The 15,312-nt window shown below is 48.9% G+C and overlaps 1 long non-coding RNA gene across 1 annotated transcript in view; it reads right to left on the reverse strand.

The window, feature by feature from the left end:
* Positions 1 to 1,437: 1,437 nt before the first annotated feature.
* LOC140427254 (uncharacterized) overlaps positions 1,438 to 15,312 on the reverse strand; it is a 77,511-nt gene continuing 63,636 nt past the window's right edge. The window contains exon 2 of the long non-coding RNA XR_011948409.1: positions 1,438 to 1,868. This is a non-coding gene — a long non-coding RNA (uncharacterized lncRNA). The remainder of the gene's footprint in view (positions 1,869 to 15,312) is intronic.

Here is a 15,312-nt window from a genome sequence, read left to right on the forward strand (position 1 = left end):
GGCGAATCTGATGTTACTAAAGTTGTAACCTCCAACTAATAATCCAGGAAGGTCTCCAGACTCCCTAAGAATCTTTTCACACCACGAACCGATTTGCCCGTAACCTCCGGCTGGCGGCGGGAAGCCACGGGCCGTCGACATTGAAAGAGAAAGGTGCGCACTTACCTGCCCTCTGATGATGTGTCCCGCCTTCCTTTGAGGCCTCCTGCGCCCTGGACTGCGCAGACTCCAGCGCAGCGCAGGAGGAGTGCAGCCCCACCACCTTATGACACAGCCAGTTTGGAAACACCCATTGAGGAGAGGCATTTAAAGAGATAGAAAGCAACAGGCAACTATTTTAACAAGTATTTTAAAGGTATGTAGACGTTTGTTTTTAAATAGTTTTCCTCGGCTCTTTCTGTTAAACCGGCATTACTATTGTTGTTGACTCTTAAAGTAATTTTAAAAATATTTTTGTGATTAAAGGTGATTGTTGATAAGTGAACATCAGTTTGGTTATTTGGTTTAAATCTGTGAAACTATTTAAATCTGCACTATATTATTATATAAATTTACCTGTGCATTGCTTAAAAATGTTTGTATGTTTTAATTTAGATTATGACCATATGATTTTTAAAGTTCTCCAGGGCTTTGTGCTCTCACTGTCCTTGTAACAGCTGAATTTTGTTTTGATTAGTGTTCATAGAATCACCGCAGTGCAGAAGGCTACCATTCGGCCCATCAGCTCAGCACTGACATTCCAAAAGAGTATTCTACCCAGGCCCATGCCCCGCCCTATCCCCACAGCCCCACCTATTCTTTAGCCACTAAGGGCAATTTAGCATGGCCAGTCCACCTAACCTGCACATCTTTGGACTGTGGGAGGAAACCTGAGCACCCGGAGGAAAAGGCAGTGGCAAATGGCACAGTGGTTAGCGCTGCTGCCTCACAGCGCCAGGGACCCGGGTTCAATTCTGCCCTCGGGTGACTGGCTGTGTAGACTTTGTACGTTCTCCCTGTGTCTGCGTGGGTTTCCTTCAGCTGCTCTGGTTTTCTCCCACGGTCCAAAGATATGCAGGTCAAGTGGATCGGTCATGCTAAGTTGCCCTTTCGTGTCCAGGGATGTACAGGTTAGGTTTCAGGAGTAGAGTGGACCCAGGTCGGGTAGTCTTTCAGAGGGTCATGTAGACCTGATGGGTCGAGTTACCTCTTTCTACACTGCAGGAACTCTGTGGTTCTATTCCATGGTTCTAGAAAACCCATGCAGACGCGGGGAGAATATACAAACACCACACAATCACCCAAGTTCCAAACTGAATCCGGATCCCCCGAGGCAGCAACTGTGTTACCCGTGTTAAAGATGTTTCTGCCTTGTTTACTTCAATTATCTTATTCATTTATAATTGTCTCATAATTAAATGTTCTGTTCTGCTGTTTCAGTAAGACATTTGTAGAAGCTTGTAAAGTTTAATGTAAAACATTTATTTACAAAATAATTTTTAAAATTCAAAACTTTGAAACCAGTTAACATTTAACGTAACGTTTAACTTTATCATCTGAACAATGACAGAACTACCGCAACTTTTACAAATTTCTTGCAATAAAATATATTTTCTCACTTAAACACAATGGTTCCATGTATTTCTAAAGGGGAGGGAGGGAAGAGTAGGGAATGGGAGGGAGGAAAGAGGGCAGAGAGGGAAGAGGGGAGAGAAGGGAAGGTGGGGAAAGGGAGGGTTTATACAAATCCATTGTTAATTGAGAATCTCAACGTCTGAAAGCAGCAGCTGCTGAAGCACAGTGACCTGGCACACATCTCCTCTGACATCATTTCTGGACGTCCTTTGGCAGTACACTCTTTGGGGTGGATGATTGATTCGCTACAATACCTGTCAGACAGATAGTTCACATTAGCTCACAAGAGGTTTGCACACATCAACTAAGGCATTAAACTTTGTTCAACCATTTGAAACAATCACTGAGGCTTCTAAGGATGAACATTACATCAGGGAGACTCGAAAACAACTCATCTTAAAATACATTGCAAAATTAACATGTAATTTAGCTCTGAATCAGCTGGGAGGACAGGTGTGCTGACATTAGTGCCCATGAAGGAGTCAATAGCACCAGTATCGAGGGCATGATCATCCGAAACCAACTCCACTGGGCCGCCCAAATGCTTAGGATGTCAGATGCCCGGCTGCCAAAACAAATCTTCTTCACCCAGCTTAAGGACGGATCCCGAACAAGAAGAGGACGAAGAAAGCTCGTCAAAGACGCCTTGTAGGCTTACCTCAAGAAACGGAACATAGATGTCAATGCCTGGGAGACCTTTGCTCAGAAGAGACCTACATGGAGGACCTCCTGATTGAAGGGTCACAATTCTTCGAGAACACCTGACGGCAAGAGGAGGCGGAGAAAAGGAGCCCGAGAAAGGAATACCCTCGACCTAGCGTCCAAGGACCGATCCCACCTTTTGGGAACTCCTTCCAAGTGAGGGATTGAAGATGTGGCTCTGGGATCGGACTCATCCGCCACAGAATTCGTGGCCAGTAACACTGAATATCTTAGGTGGACAATCATACCCGTTAGCGAGTGATCACTGTATTCTATCCATTGTAGTTCCTTTAATGGAATTAACAGCCTCATGACAAACCAAAGTTTGAAATCATTCTTTCGCCTTCTGTGACTTCAAACTCACTTTATACAGTAAACGTATCCTTTTAATGGAATTAACAGTCTCATGATAAACCAAGATTGAAAAATAATAAAAAACATATCTTCCTTTCATTTTATTTGCCTTTTAAACATATTCATAAATGCGAAGCACTAATAATATAAAACTTTAACCTGCCCCAAAAATGTCTCCTGATGTCTCCTGCCTCTGCGATACTGAAAACTTTCCATGTAAATAAAGAGGTGTAAAACCTCACCTAAAATCTAGGAGAGAGAAAGAGAGAGAGGGCCTTGTGGTGACCTCCCCTCCAACCAGTTTGGATCAAGCCTTGTTCCAGTCATATTCTTCATTTCCAACTTTTTCTCATCTCTCCTTCTGGGAATTCTCAGACCTGCAGTTGGAATTAGACGAGGAGTCCCAAAGGTTCACCGTGAACAATACACATGAGGGACTATTTCAGACACAAGGCTGCCTTTCAACACCTCCTCAACCTGCGCTCTTTTCCAGCACACAGTGGAAAACTTTCAGCGTATCCCAAAAGTGATGGTCCACCTAGACAACTGGAGGCACACACGCAGAACACACGTCAAGTTTGGGAGAGGTATTAAAGAGTTTCATAGATGCGGGAGTCTGCCTTAAAAATTAGATGAGTGGAGATGCAAGCGTTGGATTGGGGTGGGCACAGTAAGAAGTCTTACAACACCAGGTTAAAGTCCAACATGCTTGTTTCGAATCGCTAGCTTTCGGAGCACAGCTCCTTAATCAGGACTCACCTGAGAAAGGAGCTGTGCCCCGAAAGCGAGTGATTCGAAACAAACCTGTTGGACTTTAACCTGGTGTTGTAAGACTTCTTAAATGTGGGAAACGTACCTTCCAGGCCCCAGAGGTCACGCACCTGGGGTTGTGAGTGGATTACACACATCTACACCCACTCAAAGAAAATGGGACGTACGGTAGCACAGTGGTTAGCACAGTTGCTTCACAGCTCCAGGGTCCCAGATTCGATTCCGGCTTGGGTCACTATTTGTGTGGAGCCTGCACGTTCACTCCGTGTCTGCGTGGAGCCATAGTGCTAACCACTATGCTACCTTGCTGCCCATTGATGTTCCTCAAAACTTGGGGAAAACGGCCTGGGTGAGGAGGCTCATGTTGGTACACCGATCCTGCCAGTGGATTGGCAGGATTTTGTGGAGGTAATGTTGGTGATATCTCTCCAGGGATTTGAGGTGTCAGCTGTATATTGTCCATGTTTCTGATGCATACAGGTGGGTCTCTGGATTACTAGCGCAGTGTCAATACCACTACGCCACTGCTTCACTGAGTTTGACATACAAATAAAGGCATTGCCTGTGGTGATACCAGGTATTGCAGTACCTGAGAGGGGATGACCATTGGCTAGACCCAGGAGTCTACCATTGGCTGATGTACATAGCTCCGCCTTGAGAGGCGGAGTATAAGAACCAATGCCGTCCCAGCAGCCTTCACTTTCTGTATCGAAGCTGCTGGGTACAGTTCTAGCAGATTAAAGCCTATTAGTTATGACTCACCTTGTCTTGAGAGTAATTGATTGCGCATCACTGCCCTCAATCAGGATCACAGTGCAGGATCAGCATAGAGTTCAGGCTCAGTCTCCGAGTGGGACTTCAACCCACAACTTCCTGATTCAGGGTCAGGAGAGCTACCCCCTGAACCACTGGTGACGCTACAGCTCTATGAGTGATATGACACCAATCCCATTTGCACTAACTTTATGGACATGGTGTAAAGGTAGGCTTACTTTGGGAAGTTTATTTTTGCTGGTAACATGTTCTATTCAGCTCGTTGCATGGTGAAGAGCACTGATAAATGTTCATTCAGATATTTAATGAATTAAATATTTGCTCACTGTGGATCAGAAATTAACCCCTTCGCTATTAATCTCTTCAAGGCGGCCATTCAAAAAAAATCAAGTAAGTCACTCATGACTGACCTGAAATATAAAATCTGTCTGTGAAATAAGGAAATCAATGATGATTTTCATTTAAAGTTGGAGTCATTCCGCCATTAGTTCTGTGGGATAACGTGAAAGCTTCTCATGGTGTTAAAGTTATTACAGGAAAATAGACAATAGAAATTACAGCGCAGTACAGGCCCTTCGGCCCTCGATGTTGCGCCGACCTGTGAAACCACTCTAAAGCCCATCTCCACTATTTCATTATCATCCATATGTTTATCCAATGACCATTTAAATGCCCTTAATGTTGGCGAGTCCACTATTGTTTCAGGCAGGGCATTCCACGCCCTTACTACTCTCTGAGTAAAGAACCTACCTCTGACATCTGTCTTATATCTATCTCCCCTCAATTTAAAGCTATGTCCCCTCGTGCTAGACATCACCATCCGAGGAAAAAGGCTCTCACTGTCCACCCTATCTAATCCTCTGATCATCTTGCCTCTATTAAGTCACCTCTTAACTTTCTTCTCTCTAACAAAAACAGCCTCAAGTCCCTCAGCCTTTCCTCATAAGGTTTTCCCTCCATACCAGGCAACATTCTGGTAAATCTCCTCTGCACCCTTTCCAATGCTTCCACATCCTTCCTATAATGCGGCGACCAGAACTGCACGCAATACACAATGATTGGGAACAACATATGGAACATGATTGAAACCAGAAAATGAGAGCAACCCTTTCCCTACCCCTGCACTATATTAATCAGAAGGAAAAGAACAGTTTGAGAATGTAACCTGACATCTGGAGGGGTTTACTGAAAATATAAACAGGAAAATGAGCCATTTACAGCATGTTATCTTCCTTGTGTTTATTGGTCTTGTCCATTATTTTCAGTGAATGTCGTAATCCAATAGATAGGCCCAAAGAAAAACAAATGAGGGAATTTGTCTGCTGTCCCACCCATCCTGGGGTGCCAACTTTAGTGGGGATTGCCATGATATTCATATTTACATATCATGGTGCAATCACACACACACACTGATGGACAGATCGACGGACCAATCAACACACACGCAACATCACAGCCAATCACCAGTGAGAGCACACGCACTATAAAATGGGGAACACCACAGTTCCCGCTCATTCCAGCAGGAGATAGCTCAGAGCACAGAGCTCACAGCGTGCCACTCAGACATACACCATGTGCTGAGTGCCTCTCTAAGATAGTGCTGGGGCTGGGTCCACAGGTTAACTGGTGAAGTACGAACCACAGCCAGAAGTTAACAGTTGTTATTTTCCAGAATAATAAAACACAGTTGTACCATCTACAACCGTGTTGGTTCGTTTGTATATCGGAACATCCAACACGACAGGGATGTATTCTGGAACATCTCATTGCATGGCTACCTGCTCAGGTAAAGACCTAATTATTTTTCTAATTAGCAAACTTTTAGGGGCTGTTTAGCACAGGGCTAAATCGCTGGCTTTGAAAGCAGACCAAGGCAGGCCAGCAGCACGGTTCGATTCCCGTAACAGCCTCCCCGAACAGGTGCCGTGAATGCGGCGACTAGGGGCTTTTCACAGCAACTTCATTTGAAGCCTACTTGTGACAATAAGCGATTTTCATTTCATTTTCAAACGGAAATGTCCAAACAAAATGGAAAAAAATACCGTCGAGATTCTTCCGCTCCACTGGTGTTGCTCACAGCAATGTCCAGGAGCTTAATCTTTATTTCCTGGATGTAATGATTTATAGATAGACAAGTTAGTGAAGGGTTAATTATTACATCTCAGTGTAATTTAAACACTAGAGGGCACTACCAGTTCTCAGTATAAATATCAGACCTCAGGGAATGCTGGGAGTGTTAGTGAAGGAAAAAGCCTGAGAACAGCACGAGGAGTAGTTTAGATTAGAGAGAGTTAACACGAGGATATCATGAGTGATTTCTAGATTATTGGTTACTGCTAGACAGATTCAAAATTTCTTTATCACTAGTTTTACATAGAACATACAGTGCAGAAGGAGGCCATTCGGCCCATCGAGTCTGCACCGACCCACATTAATCCCTCACTTCCACCTTATCCCCGCAACCCAATAACCCCTCCCAACCCTTATGGACACTACGGGTAATTTAGCATGGCCAATCCACCTAACCTGCACGTCTTTGGACTGTGGGAGGAAACCGGAGCACCCGGAGGAAACCCACGCGGACACGGGGAGAACGTGCAAACTCCGCACAGACAGTGACCCAGCGGGGAATCGAACCTGGGACCCTGGCGCTGTGAAGCCACAGTGCTAATCACTTGTGCTACCGTGCTGCCCCTAGTTATAGCTCATTCGTGTGTTTGAACTTCATTTAATTAATCGTTATCCAATAAATTTGTTTTATTTCATTCTAATGATCGGTGGTTTCTTAGTTATCAACTCAAAGAGCAAAAACAAAGAACAAAGAAAAGTACAGCACAGGAACAGGCCCTTCGGCCCTCCAAGCCTGCGCCGACCTTGATGCCCGTCTCAACTAAAATCTTCTACACTTCCGGGGTCCAATCTGGATCAAAAGGCAAAGAGCAACAACATATTACCACCAAAGGTAATATAACACTGGAGACCCGAGGCAAATTGTGGAAGGTTGTGCAAATTGTGGAAGCGGGCTCCATTGACCATATGACCGTCTTAGGCCCAATCACACGGGAGTGTGTGAATCCCAGTCAATGGGGAGCCTGTGCGGGGCCCTAGGAGCAGGATGCCAGGCAGTGTGCACCAGAGAGTTGATGAGTAAAAGACCTGCTCTATAATCTTTATTATTGTCACAAGTAGGCGCATATTAACGCTGCAATGAAGTTACTGTGAAAATCCCCTCGTCGCCACATTCCGGAGTCTGTGCGGGTACACAGAGGAAGAATTCAGAATGTCCAATTCACCCAACAAGCACGTCTTTCGGGACTTGTGGGAGGGAACCGGAGCACCCGGAGGAAACCCACGCAGACACTGGGAGAACGTGCAGACGCCGCACAGACAGTGACCCAAGCTGGGAATCGAACCTGGGACTGTGGCGCTGCTAAACACTGTGAAATAAAATAGTGGCGTTTTTGTCCAGTATCCTAGCCAATGTTGGGGTCCGATTTGGGATCGTAATAACATTCTTTAACGTCTCTCTCTCTTAGGTACCTCTCTAGTTTCTGCCGAAATGTACTCATGATCTTCGTCACAAACGTGCCGTATAGTAGCATGTTCACATGCTAACCAGTCATTGGCTGAAGATATATTGTACGGTTGTAGTACCTGAATGTCTCGAGTAGATTTAATAATCGCTTATTGTCACAAGTAGGCTTCAATGAAGTTACTGTGAAAATCCCCCGGTCGCATATTGAATTGGGTTTAAAGTGCTTTGACTGTTATTTTGTCGTCAACCCCGGCAGTCATTCTGCTCCAGCCAACATCCCACAGAGACAGCTGACAGAAATCCAAGTTTGTCTGATGTATTTGAAGAGGTCAGAGGCTGAGGGAGGGGGCATTGGGCAAGGATTTACTGTGGCGGCTCAAGATGTACACTGGAGGCTTCCAGTAGTGAACAGAAGGGGGGTAATCCCGAAAGACGTGCTTGTTAGGTGAATTTGACATTCTCAATTCTCCCTCTGTGCACCCGAACAGGTGCCGGAATGTGGCAACTAGGGGCTTTTCACAGTAACCTCATTGCAGTGTTAATGTAAGCCTACTTGTGACACTAATAAAGATTATTATGATTATTATTTAAATTGTAAGGCTGTGAGGAAAGTATATTCTGCTCCAAGAGTGACTCCACGACAATAAGGGATGGGGAGCGGGATTCTCCGAACGCCCACCGGGTCAGAGAATGAGCGGGGGTCGGCGTGAATCCCGCCCCCGCCGTCCTCCGAATCCTCCGGAACCCCAAAAATCGCCCCGGCATGAATCGTGCCGCCCGCCTCGGAGAATGGCGGCGACCGGCGCGCCTCAATGGGCCCCGGGGCCGCCCAAATTCTCCGGGCCGCGATGGGCAGAAGTCCCGCCCGTTTAACGAGGGTCCCGCCGTAAATCAAAGTTGGCCCCTCCCGGCGGGACCCAGCTCCGTGATCGGCCTCCGGGGTTGCCTCCAAGGTGGCCTGGTACGCGATCGGGGCCCACCGATCCGTGGGAGCGCCTGTGCCGTGGGGGCCTCTACTCCTCCGCATCGGCCGCTGTGGTCCTTCGCCGTGGCCGATGTGGAGATGAACCTTCCCGTGCATGTGCCAACTCACGCTGGCCAGCGGAGGCCCTTTGGCGCCGGCCGGCGGGCGCAAACACTCCGGCACCTGCCTAGCCCCTGAAGGTGCGGAGGATTCCGCACCTTTGGGGCGGCCCGTTTCACTCCATTCCTCGGCACCGGGATCCCCCGCCCGCCTGGTAGGGGAGAATCCCGCCCATGGCATGTTAAAACAAATGTAATTACCAACACAGCATTAAATTAACTTTAACATCATACAAGAAAAAGCATATAATTACCATTTAAACAATATCATGAAACACTTTGGGCCGGACTCTCCGCGAACCGGCAGGACGGGCCACTCCGGCACCGAGAAGTGGCATGAACCACTCGGACGCCGGACCGCCCCGAAGGTGTGGAATCCTCCGCACCTTCAGGGGCTAGGTCGGCGCCGCAGTGTTTGGCGTCACGCCAACCGGCGCCGAAGGGCCTCTGCTGGCCGGCACGAGTTGGCGCATGCGCGGGAGCACCAGTGTGTGCTGGCATCATTCCAGCGCATGTACAGGGGGGTTCTTCTCCGCACCGGCCATGGTGGAGGTTGACAGCGGCCGTTGCGGAGGGAAAGAGTGCCCCTACGGCACATGCCCGCCCGCGGATCGGTGGGCCCCAATCGCGGGCCAGGCCACCGTGGAGGCACCCCCTGGGGCCAGATCCCCCCGCGCCTCCCCCGAGGACTTTGCAGGTCACCCATGGAGCCATGTCCTGCCGGTAAGGACCTGTTGTGCTTTCCGCTGGTGGGACGGACCGAAAATGAGCGGCTTTGCGGTCCGGAGAATCGCCGGGGGGTCTGCTACCAATGGCCCCCGACCGGCACAGCATGATTCCCGGCCCCCGCCAAAACCCCGGCGCTGGAGAATTCGGCAGCCGGCTGCGGCGGGATTCTGCGGGCGGGCCTGCAGAGTGCCGTGGGAGCACTCTTTTCCTTCCGCCTTCGCATGGTCTCCACCATGGCTGAGGCGGAAGAGACCCCCTCCACTGCGCATGCGCGGGGATGCCGTGAGTGGCCGCTGACGCCCCCGCGCATGTGCCGCCCTGCAATGTCATTTCCGCGCCAGCTGGCGGGGCACCAAAGGCCTTTACCGCCAGCTGGCAGGGCGGAAATCAGCCCGGGGCGGACCTAGCCCCTCAAGGTTAGGGCTCGGCCGCTCAAGATGAGGAGGATTCCGCACCTTTGGGGCGGCGCGATGCCGGACTGATTTGTGCCGTTTTTGGCGCCGGTCGTCGGATATCGCGCCGATTACGGAGAATTTCGCCCCAGATCTTTTTTTATCACTAATTTAAAAAGATCCATCTCAGGTCAAAAACCACTGTTAAAAGGGCAGCACAGTGGCGCAGTGGTAGCACGGCAGTCTCACGGTGCCGAGGTCCCAGGTTCGATCCCGGCTCTGGGTCACTGTCCGTGTGGAGTTTGCACATTATCCCCGTGTTTGTGTGGGTTTCGCCTCCACAACCCAAAGATGTGCAAGGTAGGTGGATTGAACACGCTAAATTGCCCCTTCATTGGAAAAATTTAATTGGGTACTCTAAATTTAAAAAAGAAAAATCCACTATTAAAGACAATTAGCAAACTCAGAAATATTTACTATATTGAGATATCTTGGAGAAGCTGCTTTGAGAAAGAGAGATCCTTCAGGAACCTGCCTGCAAATTCTTGCCTGTGTTTAATGCCTAATATTTAACCTCCTAATATTAACTTGCCTATTATTTAGCCAAAAGCTCCTGTTCTGTTCACAGCAAAATCTAAAACTGAAACTCAACACCTGACTGCTTCAGCCCCTGGCTCCTCCCATTAATGATGTCATTTCTATCACACTAACTGGGTTATGACCATCTGACTAAGGATAACCACAACCCCTCAATAATCTAACCCCAGGGAACTTTAATTCTCTAAACAAAATTCCATTAGCCCTATTTACGTATGCACTCTACATGGCAGAATAAATGATGATCCCGTCTCCGTGAAGCACCCGGCACAGATGGCGCTATGCTGGGAGGATAGTGGGAGAGCCCCTAACCAGGGTTCGTGCCCATCACAGATCAGTCAGCGTTGCCCCCGACACGTAGCAGGTGATGTGATGGACATGAATTAGATTTGCACATTCAAATTAGCGGTGCCTGAAAGGTGCGTGGCATGAAGGGGCACATGAGGGTGGGTCATGAAGGGGGACGTTACGGACATTGGGGCATGAAGAGGGGCTTGAATGTTGGGGCATATTTGTGGGTTTTGAAGGGGGTGGCATGGAGCGGGACAGGGCAGCAGGCCAATGTGTGGAGGGGTGTTGCTCACCTGGTGGGGGAGGGGGGACGCTGGTACCAGCCGAGGCCTGCTTCCAGCAAGAAATGGGGGAGGGAGTCTGAAGGGAGACACATTGGTGGGTGGTGGGGGCGCCCGATGGCCCAATACCAGTGAGGGTATTGTGTCAGGGAGGGTTGGGGAGAGAGGGTTGATGCTGGCAAGGTTGGTGACACTGAAGCCCCGATGCCAATGATGTTTGGGGGGAGGGTGAGGGTGGCCTTGATTGTCACTTAGGGATCCCGGGGGGGGGGGGGGGGGGGGTGGCCTTGATTGTCACTTAGGGATCCCGTCTTCGGCCAGCGACGGACAGCTTCCCGCTGCCCAGAAACATGGCGCTGAGGAGGAGGCAAGAGAATCTCGGCAAAGGTGTGCCTGGAGGAGGTGCGAATGTCAGAATGATGAATATCTGCCGCCTGAAAGCCAATGAAAGAGCAAAGCAGGAGGGAGAAACCACAAGAAGCAAAGTAAATTGAATCAAAATGGGGACAGGGAATATGGTCTGGAACGATTGAGCTCAAATGTCTGCTCTGGATGGCTGTAAAGTGCTGAGTTGATAGGTGCTGCCCTTGAGCATCATTGCAAGAGTGAGGACAGAAAGTTCAGAGAGGGGACAAGGTGGAGAATTAAACTAAGTTGACTATATTACGCGTCTCCAAGTCCCTGCTCTGACGATCTTCATCTTCACCTGGCATCCTCGATAATTCAAGTGTATATGCAGTTAGACAAATGAGCGAGCCAGTCTACCGAGAAAACATTGTTTAAAATCAGTGATCTCTGCTAAAGTAGCAAGGAAAAGGATTTCAAATAAATAGGTTAAATACTCATGCACAAGTAGCCCATTGTATAACTTATAGATTTGTAAAGCCTTCAATAACTTTGAACACACAAAACAGCCTTTATGAATGTTGAAACCAGTGCAGTGAAAAATGTGCGTGTGAAAGTAGATCTCTCGCCAATATAAATTAGCCAATAACCACGTGTTTTTCCTTACCTGACAACGCCGCCTATTCTCATTTTCCCCTAGCTAACCTCATTATTCTTAACCATACCCCGAATGCTTCCGCGAAGAATGTTACGCTAAAATAAGACAGAGCGAGTTGAGGAAGAAAGTTGAGGGTGACCTGACTTGAGGCCTGTACAAAGATGTCACAGGGAGAGAGAGGGGGCCGAGGACTATCTTTGCTGTGGGATCGCACACGGGTCACCAAATCTCAGACACGGATCTGGGTTTTCCTAACAGGAGATTAATTGTCACTGAGCAAGCTGAGATCTATGTGAAAGTCACCCTTGTGGGCGCCAAACTAGCAATAGATTTTCACAGACTCTTAAATATATTGAAGGTTTGCTTACAATCACCCTGATTACTTGCACAGACCAAGTTGAGACCTACTCTAGCAACACATAAGGCAGTCATAAAGAAGTTTAAATAGTTTATTATACAATTTTATGCTGACAGCACCTCTGAATGGAATACTCTTTCACATTTGGCACCACTGGATGTCAAGTATAAAATATGTGATGGCAACCTTGTGGCTCTGGTCTCAATGAGTGATGTTCCCTCTAATTTCTCTTTGCTGGGCGCGATTTTGTTCTTGAACTGTGCGATCTCGCTCAGATTGTCACTTAGCCCGGATAGGTGCATCTTAAATGGAGCATTTGTAATGTGTGACTTTTCTTTTTTATTATTCATTTATGGGATCTGGACGTCGCTGGCTAGGCCAGCATTTATTGCCCATCACTAGTTTCCTTTGAGAAGGAGGTGTTGAGCTGCCTTCTTGAACCTCTGCAGCCTCTGAGATGTTGTTACACCCATGAACAAAGAACAAAAGAACAAAGAAATGTACAGCACAGGAACAGGCCCTTCGGCCCTCCAAGCCCATGCCGACCATGCTGCCCGACTAAACTACAATCTTCTACACTTCCTGGGTCCGTATCCCTCTATTCCCACATGGTTGCTGTCAGGGAGGGAGCTCCAGGATTTTGACCCAGCCACAGTAAAGGAACGACGATATATTTCCAAGGCAAGATGGCGAGTGAGTTGGAGGGGAATATAGGTGGTGGGGTTCCCAGGTATCTGCTGCCCTTGTCCTTCTAGATGGTAGTGGCCTTGGGTTTGTAAGGTTTCGAAAGAACCTTGGTGAATCCGTGCAATGCATCTTGTAAATGGTACACACTGCTGTCACTGTGCATTGGTGGTGGAGGGATTGAACTTTTGTGGACAGGTTAGCAATCCTTTGTCCTTGATGGCATTTTGCTTCTTGAATGTTGTTGAAGCTGCACTCATCCAGAAAAGTGGAGACTATTCCATCATAACCCTGACTTGTGCCTTGTAGACGATGGACAGGCCTTGGAGGAACGAGGAAGTGAATTACTGGTCACAGGATTCCTGGCCTTTGACCTGCTCTTGTAGCCACAGTATTTATAAGGCAGGTCCAGCTGAGGTTCTGGACTCTGGTAACCCCCAGGATATTGATAGTGGGGGATTCACTGATGGTTATATCATTGGATGTCAGGAGATCATGCTTAGATCCTTTCTCGTTGGAGGTTGTCATTGCCTGACATTTGTTTGGCATGAATGTTACTTGCCACTTATCAGTCCAATTGCCCAGGATATTGTCCAGGTCATAGACTGCTGTTAGTTTAATCAGTTATGGATTGCTACGTAAATAATCTTTATTGTCACAAGTAGGCTTACATTAACACTGCAATGAAGTTACTGTGAAAAGCCCCTAGTCGCCGCATTCCGGCACCTGTTTGGGCACACAGAGGGCGAATTCAGAATTCTCAGCTGGTACGGGAATTGAACCTGCGCTGCTGGCCTTGTTCTGCATCACAAACCAGCTGTCTAGCCCACTGAGCTAAACCAGCTCTCTATGCAGCTGCCCAGCTATATATCTGTATATATATTTGTGGGCAGCACGGTAGCATTGTGGATAGCACAATTGCTTCACAGCTCCAGGGTCACAGGTACGATTCCGGCTTGGGTCACTGTCTGTGCGGAGTCTGCACATCCTCCCCGTGTGTGCGTGAGTTTCCTCCGGGTGCTCCGGTTTCCCCCCACAGTCCAAAGATGTGCAGGTTAGGTGGATTGGCCATGATGAATTGCCCTTAGTGTCCAAAATTGCTATTAGTGTTGGGTGGGGTTACTGGGCTATGGGGATAGGGTGGAGGTGTTGACCTTGGGTATGGTGCTCTTTCCAAGAGCCGGTGCAGACTCGATGGGCCGAATGGCCTCCTTCTGCACTGTAAATTCTATGATGATAATCTATGATATCCTGGAACCAACAAAGGTACATCAAGTAATTAGGAAGATAAACATAATGCTGGCCATTATTACAATGAGGCGGAGTATAAATGTGAGGAAGTCTTGCAACAAGTGTCCACGGTGTCGATGAGGCCACACCTAAAGTACTGCTTGCAGTTTTCATCACCTTAATTAAGGAAGTACATACTTGCATTGGAGGAATGTCGGAGAAGATTCACTAGGCTGATTTCCTGGGATGAGGGGCGAGATTCTCCAACCCCCCGCCGGGTCGGAGAATCGCCGGGGGCTGGCGTGAATCCCGCCCCCGCCGGTTGCCGAATTCTCCGGCACCGGATATTCGGCGGGGGCGGGAATCACGCGGCGCCGGTTGGCGGGCCCCCCCCCGCGATTCTCCGGCCCGGATGGGCCGAAGTCCCGCCGCTAAAATGTCTGTCCCGCCGGCGTAGATTAAACCACCTACCTTACCGGCGGGACAAAGCGGCGCGGGCAGGCTCCGGGGTCCTGGGGGGGGGGCGTGGGGCGATCTGGCCCCGGGGGGTGCCCCCACGGTGGCCTGGCCCGTGATCGGGGCCCACCGATCTGTGGGCGGGCCTGTGCCGTGGGGGCACTCTTTCCCTTCCGCCTTCGCCATGGTGTCCACCATGGCGGAGGCGGAAGAGACTCCCTCCACTGCGCATGCGCGGGAATGCCGTCAGCGGCCGCTAACGTTCCCGCGCATGCGCCGCCCGGAGATGTCATTTCCGCGCCAGCTGGCGGAGCACCAAAGGCCTTTTCCGCCAGCTGGCGGGGCAGAATTTCGTCTGCCGCGGGCCTAGCCCCTTAAGGTTGGGGTTCGGCCCCCCAAGATGCGGAGTATTCCGCACCTTTGGGGCGGCGTGATGCCCGACTGATTTGCGCCGTTTT

The sequence above is a fragment of the Scyliorhinus torazame genome, chromosome 7 (assembly GCF_047496885.1).
Source record: "Scyliorhinus torazame isolate Kashiwa2021f chromosome 7, sScyTor2.1, whole genome shotgun sequence".
Lineage (NCBI taxonomy): Eukaryota > Metazoa > Chordata > Chondrichthyes > Carcharhiniformes > Scyliorhinidae > Scyliorhinus > Scyliorhinus torazame.